We start from the raw sequence: 8,094 nt of genomic DNA on the forward strand, positions 1-8,094 counted from the left end.
CCAAAGTAGTACCATTCCTTTAATTCACGCAAATAAAACCTTAATAAATTATGATAATGCCACTTATCGGGCTAACACTATAAATACTTGAAGAGTGCAACACACAAAGGGTATCAAACCTAGGTCACAAATCTTTATGGTTACATTTTGATCTTCTTGAGTTCTCAACAGAGCTAATTGGCAAACTCCCCCAAAGATGCGCTTAATGTAATTGTCGACGAAAATTCTAAAATATCTGTGTAAATCCAAATGAAACTATCTGTGCAAAAGTTCTAACCCGAAAACTATAATTGCATATAAAATTGGTGGCTAGGGTAGCATACAGTTTTCAGATCGTATATTCAACTAAGAGACGACATGTGCATAACTTCAGACATGCAATTGCAAATTAAAACTAATCAAGTAACTGGTGAGTAGGAAAAATGACTTACTGCATATAATGCTTCCAATTTGGAGTTGTTGCGAAGAATATCGAGAAACACTTCCTCTAAAGAACTAACGTTCACTTGTCATCCAAACAAAACGGTATTGAAAATCTCAGGCCTTTTAATTTATAGAGATTTGAAATTGAGAATGATTTAGAGACTGATTAAACAACCATACTTGATCCTGACCTTTTAATTTGTGAGGGGAGATTTGAGAGAGAGAAAGGGAGAAGAAGGCGAGAACGATGGGTTTCTTGCAAAATTTAGGAACAGTCAGAATAAAAATTCGGGTAGCATATCCAAAATTTGTAGCATAAGCATAAATAAAAAGATTCAATTTATGAATAGTAAGAATAAAAACTCGTTGAACTCACCTCTTCTATTGAAGTTGCATAATCTAAAACTCTTGATCAAAGCAAATAATAACATGGAAAGAAAGGGAAGTTCGATTTAAGGCATTAAAAAAGAAAACGAAAATAAAATCCGACCGAATTTGAAGCAAAAAGTACCTTAAACCCATTTCACATATTATCATTAGCAGTGGAGACTTGTTATTTTGGTACCGAAGAAGATGAACAATTAGAAGAATAAGACGAACAATTTTGGTTAAGCGTTCGTTTTTTTATTTGCGGGTAAAGTGCTTGAAGCGGTGCGTCTATTTCGGGTTATTATTCGGAGACCGCAAAAAGGTGTCTCTGTGTGCTGAAAATGTCAAGAGGTTGTGTTTTATAGTCTGGGAATATATTAAATTACATATATACCCTTCTACTGAAGACCAAAAATAAAATGGCTGTCCAACTTTCCGGTACCCTTCCCATTAAAAACTTTGGTGTAAAACCGGGAATACGGGAACTAATTGGGAAATCTGGTATCGGCTTTATATATATATAAGATATCAATATGGTAATAAGACACTACCACATGTTAAGGTTGATTTTAGCACAAAATCCTAATTAGATTGCGATTCAATCCAATCTCACCATGACGAGCACTATCCAACAATTGCAACAGTGAAGAAACAAAATTTTGTATGCCTTAATACAAATGAGAGGGAACTAGAGAAGATTCTTGAAAAAAGAGAGTGATGAAATTCCTGATAAAAATCCTTATTATAATATGGAGATAATAACTAGGTCTATCTCATACAGGCCTTACACGAATATATGGAGCATCTTCAGACTCAATTGCAAGAGGAGGAATAGAGTAAACATCAGTGTCGGGTAGGTCTTTTCCACCATTTGCAATCAAGAAGTGATAGATTGATCCTGGACTGATAATTATCCCAAAATTTTTATAGGAGATGATGGGATTCCGTCAAGATTATCAGGGGGATTTGTGCAGAGAGCTTTGTTAAGTGGCAAACCTCTAGTGGGAAAATATGAGATTTGCCATGTTTTAATTTCCCACTAGAAGTAACATAATATTACCAAACTAGTAAAAATGGGGGCCTCAACTTGGCGATCGGCTGTTACTTCATATATTGTAATTCCCGATCTGGTGTACCAATTATTTCCTTTTTGGAGTAAAAAAATAGTTGGTAGGCAAATCTTATCCTCCCTCTCCCTCCAAAACCTTCTTTATCGGGTAAGTTCAAAAACCAATCAAGGAAGAAGAAGACAGATCTGCCAAATTCTTTAGATTCTTGCTCTTATCCTCATGGCTAGTGATCAGACAAGTAGTATTAACACCACATCAACATCGTGGAGCTCTCTTTTTAGTTGTGCGGGTACGAATCGAACAACAACTGCCCTGAAGAGTTTTTCTCCATTACTACAAGATGGAGTGGCTGAAGTTCCTAGCAATATTGTGGAACAAGGTAAGCAACAATGGGATGAGTACTTGGTTGGGTATTTTCTAGATAAAAGACTCTCCTTTCCATTTGTAAAGGATTACCTAACCAAAACGTGGAAGCTAAAAGCCGGATTTGAGATTACGACAGACAAGGAGTTGTTCTACATCAACTTCACTAACAATGAGGACAGAAAGATGGTGCTTGATGAAGGTCCTGCATTCATTGCAGGTAGAGTTTTTATTCTTAAACTTTGGTCAATTGAAGTGGAGTTACAAAGAAACAAGGAATCTACTGTTCCTATATGGGTAAAATTAAGTGATGTTCCTAAAGTTTTATGAACCTTAGATGTCCTTTCTTATGTAGCTAGCCTGGTAGGGGATCCATTGTTTATGGAAAATGCTACTGCACAAAGGAAAAGACTCTCTTTTGCTCGTGCGTGTGTTGTGATCACTATTAACCACAAATTCTAAAGTACTGTTAATATTAAGGTTGAGGGAAGAGAGGTTACAATTAGGGTGGACTACTCATGGAAACCTACTTCTTGTGTAAAATGCAATAAATTTGGGCATGCTACAACAAAGTGTACATATAGAACAAACCCAAATACAGTAAACCCATCTTGGGATAGAAGGGTTCTTTGAGAGGGGAAACAAGTGACCGAGTTGTTTCTCCCGGTATGGCGGGCGAGGAGATAAATTTAATCCTAATGGGGGTTCATAGGCAAGAAAGAAACTTCGATGAAGGTACTCCTGGTGGTGTGGATACAGAGACAAATCGTGTGAGTGAGAAAGAAGCAGTTTCAACTGCTATGGTGATTCACAGTAGTCATGTTCCTCAACCCCAATCTCTCAGGGGTTGCTTAGAGTGAGTTTAGGGTCTGCTCCTCAACCTCAAACTCCAAAGGACAATGAACCAATTAGATTGAGTGGATCACAATCAAACATAGGGTGAATTCTACTCCCCAATTGCAGGGTGCAATTGCGAGTAACTTTAATTTGATCTCACCAGGTGTAGTGGTATGTACACATACGGAAACCGATATTGCACATGTGCAAGGTGGTGTTATTGGGGACCAAAAAGATCTCGAGGAGAGCATTATGGTTACACCTATCCAGAGTCACCAAGATAGGATTACTTATTTTTCCCAACTACCCAATAGCCGAGAAAGAAATATGTATAAAGGGTTAGTTGCTGAAAATGAGGTAGGTGATATGGATGACGTATCAGATTATGAGGAAGAAATATTTAATGACCACATGCCTAAAAGCAGGTTGAGGCATGAAACGTCTTCAGAGGATTGGTCTACTGTAAAGCCAAAAAGAAGCAAAAGAATCCAAGAGCGTTCTTCTGAAGAAATTGAGCCTACTCTCGCAATGATGAAGAAGGTAAAGTCACTAACCAAAACCAAAAAGAGGTATCTTGAGGATTATACGAAAGAGTTTTGGGATGATACTTTGGGACTCACATACGTGTGTTGTGCTTGCGGGTGTTTTTTCTGTGACTATGAGAAAGTGCAACTTCATCTTAGGAAAGATCATCCTAAGATAGTCAAGCAATTGGAGGCTAGAAAGTAGGAGATCAAATGAGACGATTCCTATGAATACTTGCTTGTGGTATATGTAATGATTAATCTCATTTTTGTGAGGGTTTCATGCCTGCTGTAGTCTTTGTATCTTAATGATCTAGGTCGAATGGGCGTAATACCGTCGTGGATTATCAATAGGTCGCCTTAGTGTTATTTGCTCTCTGTCTTTGTTTGGGGCTTGTGGATTGAAGGCAGACGGTCCCTCAGGCTATGGTTGATTGGGTTGCTGATTGTGGTTTTCTTGCCAGTGTTTGTTCCTTTGGGAATGTACGAGTAGGGAGATATCCCAAGTGTTTTAGGATTGATGCCTTATGTTATGTGTACCTCCCTCTAATGATCATACTCTTAGGGAGGGTATGTAATGTTTCTCTATGTGCAATAAACAGGTGGGCGTCTGCCTTAACCCCAGCAAACTTTAAAAAAAAAATCCCACTAGAGATTTGCTAGACAAATTTATAGTGGGAAAATTTCAGTTTGCTAGTGTTTGTTTGCAAAAATTTATAGTGGGAAAATATAAGATTTGTCCGTTTTGTCAGTGTTTATTTGCACGATTTTTTCCTGTGGCAAATAATATTTCAACTTTTTCAAAATATATGTTTTTGGTTTTCAAACTCAATGAAGTATAAAAAAAAGCAAAAAATTATATAAAAATACAAAATAAAGAAAAGTAAAGACACTACACACACAAACAAAAACTTCAAATTATCTAAAAGAAAATGAATATTTTTTTTGCATAATAATGAAGTTCTTAGACCTTGTTTTTGTACCAAAAAAGCGATCACTAACAAAACCAGAGGAAATCCAAAATACCCTAGACAAATCAACGATATCCTAATATCCGCCTTTAAGATCATTAACAACGTTGTAGGGGATATGTGTGACAGTCTCAAGAATAGCACCCTCCATCATAAAACTAGGTTTAGGACCTTCTGGTTGCCTCTTTGTGCTAATCTTATCGCCACAAGCTTTTGCCTTAGCCTCTGCTAAACATAACCACATGCTAGCAGTAGCACCTGGAGCACCAACAGAAGCAACAACACCTAGAACTAGTAGCAGCACATGGACCAGCAGCAACAACATCAACTAGAACTAGCAGTAGCAACACTACCTACAACACGACTAGCACCAGTCCACACGACACTACCAGCCAGCAACACCACCACCACACTCACACACAATCACCACACTATTACCACCACCAGGCAACACACACTCACATACACACATATACACACACACACACTACCAGCCAGCACACACCACACATTCACCACCTGCCAGCACACAACACACCTACCACCAGCTAGCATACACCACACCACACACACACACATACAATCATTCACAGAGTCCACAGGCAGCTTGTATCCCCCTTTCTAAAACACATCGAGAAATAGTTAAATATCTCAAATGATATGTAGAATTAAGGATCTTGGTGGGTTTGAATCGCCATCACCTTGAGATACATGAAGATACGCTCCAACTCCCAAGTGCTCTACCATTTGAGTTAAAGATCCAATATATGTTTATTAAAACAACTTAACAAGCAACACTCGAATTATAGAATGAACCTCTGTCTCCATATAATATTCTAATCAACCAATGATAATTGGCATAACGAAAAAAAAAACATGTCAACCTTTCTATGGATTTATGGTTGAAAAACATCAATAACACGTATTAAGAAAACTAAGATAACTAAGGGTTGAAGTCCTATCTTTCTTATCAAACAACCATGTCACAAAATCAGATATAAACAAACACAAGCAAACCATATATATAGCTTGCAATATCCAAAAATTAAAACTAGTTCTGATAAACAATAGAAAACAAAAAGGTCTTTTAAAGAGCACAACTCAAATCTGAAAAGTAAGCCCAGCCAAACTGAGCTGCCCAGGGAATATTAACCAAGTATCTTCCCAGTGATCAGCAGGCAGCATTCAAACTTAACAACTCACCAAGTCATAAGGTATACATCTCGTATGCTATATACATGTCCAACTACAAATAAAGCTGAACCACACTACCAACACTCTTTCCAACACGTAAAAAAAAAAAAAAAAAACTGAACCACACTATGAACACTCTCTCCATGGAACCTCATACTGACTTCATTTTCAGCATACGCATGCATCATACACCACCTGCCAGCACCACCTCTTACCACACAACACCACCACTTAACAATAAAATTCCAAAAGTAAAAACAAGACCACTTGGCAGTAAAACATCATCCATAATTATGTGCAACTAATCACATAATTAATCAAACACCAAATCATTATCTTAAGTAAACTTGAATAACTAAATTAACAACCTCAAATTCAATAAACATTTTGGTTGTTAATTTAGTTGGTTGGCTAATCACATAATCAATCAACCAGTAGGAGAGAGAGAGAGAGAGGAGAATGAAGAGAGTGAGAGCTCAAGAAAGTGGGGGAGACGGGGGAGAGAGGCGTACCTGGTGAGCTCGAGGGAGTGGGGAGAGAGAGGCATCTTTTGAAATGAGAGAGAGGAGAGAACGAAGAACTCGAGAGATAGGTGGGTGGAAAATTTCCACTGGCAAAAGAGTTTAGGGGGGGAGGTGGATTATATTTTCCCACTACTAGTGGGAAAATTTCATTTGCTGGCAAAATGTAAATAGTGTTTGCCACTACCTTTAAATGCAACCAAACACTGGCAAATGGTGCATCTAGCGGGAAAATATGGTTTGCCACCCCCATTTGCTAGTAAACAAACACAACCTAAACAAAACTTTTGTGACAAATATCTCTAAATATAAAGGAGCTGGTAGTAGGATTTTTATTTACTAATAAAAGAATATATCCAAAGTTTTACCGTCTAAGTTGAGATAATGGACTCATAGGATGGTCTAGCTTTAGTAAGAGATATTTTTGCTTCCAAGGCAAATTTTGGAGGGTATTAATTGCAAATAAATGTGCACATAAAAAAAAAATAAAAGCCCATATTTTTTAGTGCCATAACAGAATGCATATCTAAAATGGTACTCTTGCACATGCAAAGGTTAGCTATCGTAGTAATGACTCTCAAAGTTGGCACACATACACACCACAGACACACCTATAAAATATAAACTTGGGGAATTTTGACTTCTATATGCTAGATGGAGAACGCAAGATTTGATAAGCTATAATCCATTTGAGAATACAATTAATAGATAGATTTAACTGATAAGATACCATTGTCAGCGCATCCTTAAACTCATAGATCAACCTCTACAATGAAACCCAGTAACAGTGTTCTAACAATTTTGAAATACTTCAAACCTATACGGAAGGCAAACTGCCATGCAACAATCACACAATGGAGCTTAATTATATAAACTATGAAAGGACCATGCATTAGGAAAGGGGAGAGAAAAACTCTAGCTATAATCCTTTCGAAACATAACTCTATGCTTCTCACGAGCTTGGTTTGTACAAAACCAAAACTAATCAACAATATGATAACAATCCTAAAGACATAACGCTGCATAAAAAATATTGACCCAAAATCCAATATATTCAACTAATTACACACTCCAACTAGTTACAAGCTGTTATTAAGCTTCAATTAACCAAACAAACCAAACTATTACATCTCAACACATGAACCATAAAACATCATTATGATGTGATAATATATATATATTGAAGTTTGCATTCAGTAAGCTGTAATATAAATGTTACAAAAAATAAAATAAAATAAAATACCTTGATTTTAACAGCTTCATAAGTCCCATAAACAACACCTGTCATGCAAACAACACCAACCAAAAAAATGTTTCACTACTAAAAAAACCTATAACCACAAAAACAGAGATCTATATTAGTATTTGACCCCAAAAAATTAAAATTATACCTACAGCACCACCAAGCGCACCACCAACTGCAACACCTGTACCGACACGTTTCAAGCAATCATTCACCATCACTCTTTCTTCTTCTTATTATTCTACTTAATTTATGCTAATTTACGCAAGGGTTTCTTTATGAAGTTAAGGGATATCCGCTTTCTCAACCTGTTGCCCGTCGGGGGCCCAAATCTATCCATATTGGGCCCATCCCAAAAGCCCAAACCATGCTACTAGCTTTTAAATTTAACGATGGATAAACGAAACTAGCTAGTTATTAAATTGAACATTATCGGTCAATACCTGATTTTAGAGCTCAGAGGGCAAGGCGTCGTGTAACTTGAGCGAGATATTTTATCAAGATATATCCCAAGTTAGACACCGTTAGTATGTAGGAAAGTGAACCAAATATGTAGAGAAGCTTAAAGCATACACACCC

The 8,094-nt window shown here is 37.1% G+C and overlaps 1 long non-coding RNA gene across 1 annotated transcript; it reads right to left on the reverse strand.

Annotated features, from left to right (window-relative positions):
* Window positions 1-614: 614 nt before the first annotated feature.
* Window positions 615-7,840, reverse strand: LOC147515111 (uncharacterized). The gene is made up of 3 exons (XR_015209852.1): window positions 7,664-7,840; window positions 7,516-7,553; window positions 615-678 (listed from the first exon to the last, which is right to left on the reverse strand). It is a non-coding gene; the product is annotated as an uncharacterized LOC147515111 (long non-coding RNA).
* Window positions 7,841-8,094: the final 254 nt, after the last annotated feature.

Source organism: Coptis chinensis, chromosome 2 (genome assembly GCF_015680905.1).
Source record: "Coptis chinensis isolate HL-2020 chromosome 2, ASM1568090v1, whole genome shotgun sequence".
Classification (NCBI taxonomy): Eukaryota; Viridiplantae; Streptophyta; class Magnoliopsida; order Ranunculales; family Ranunculaceae; genus Coptis; species Coptis chinensis.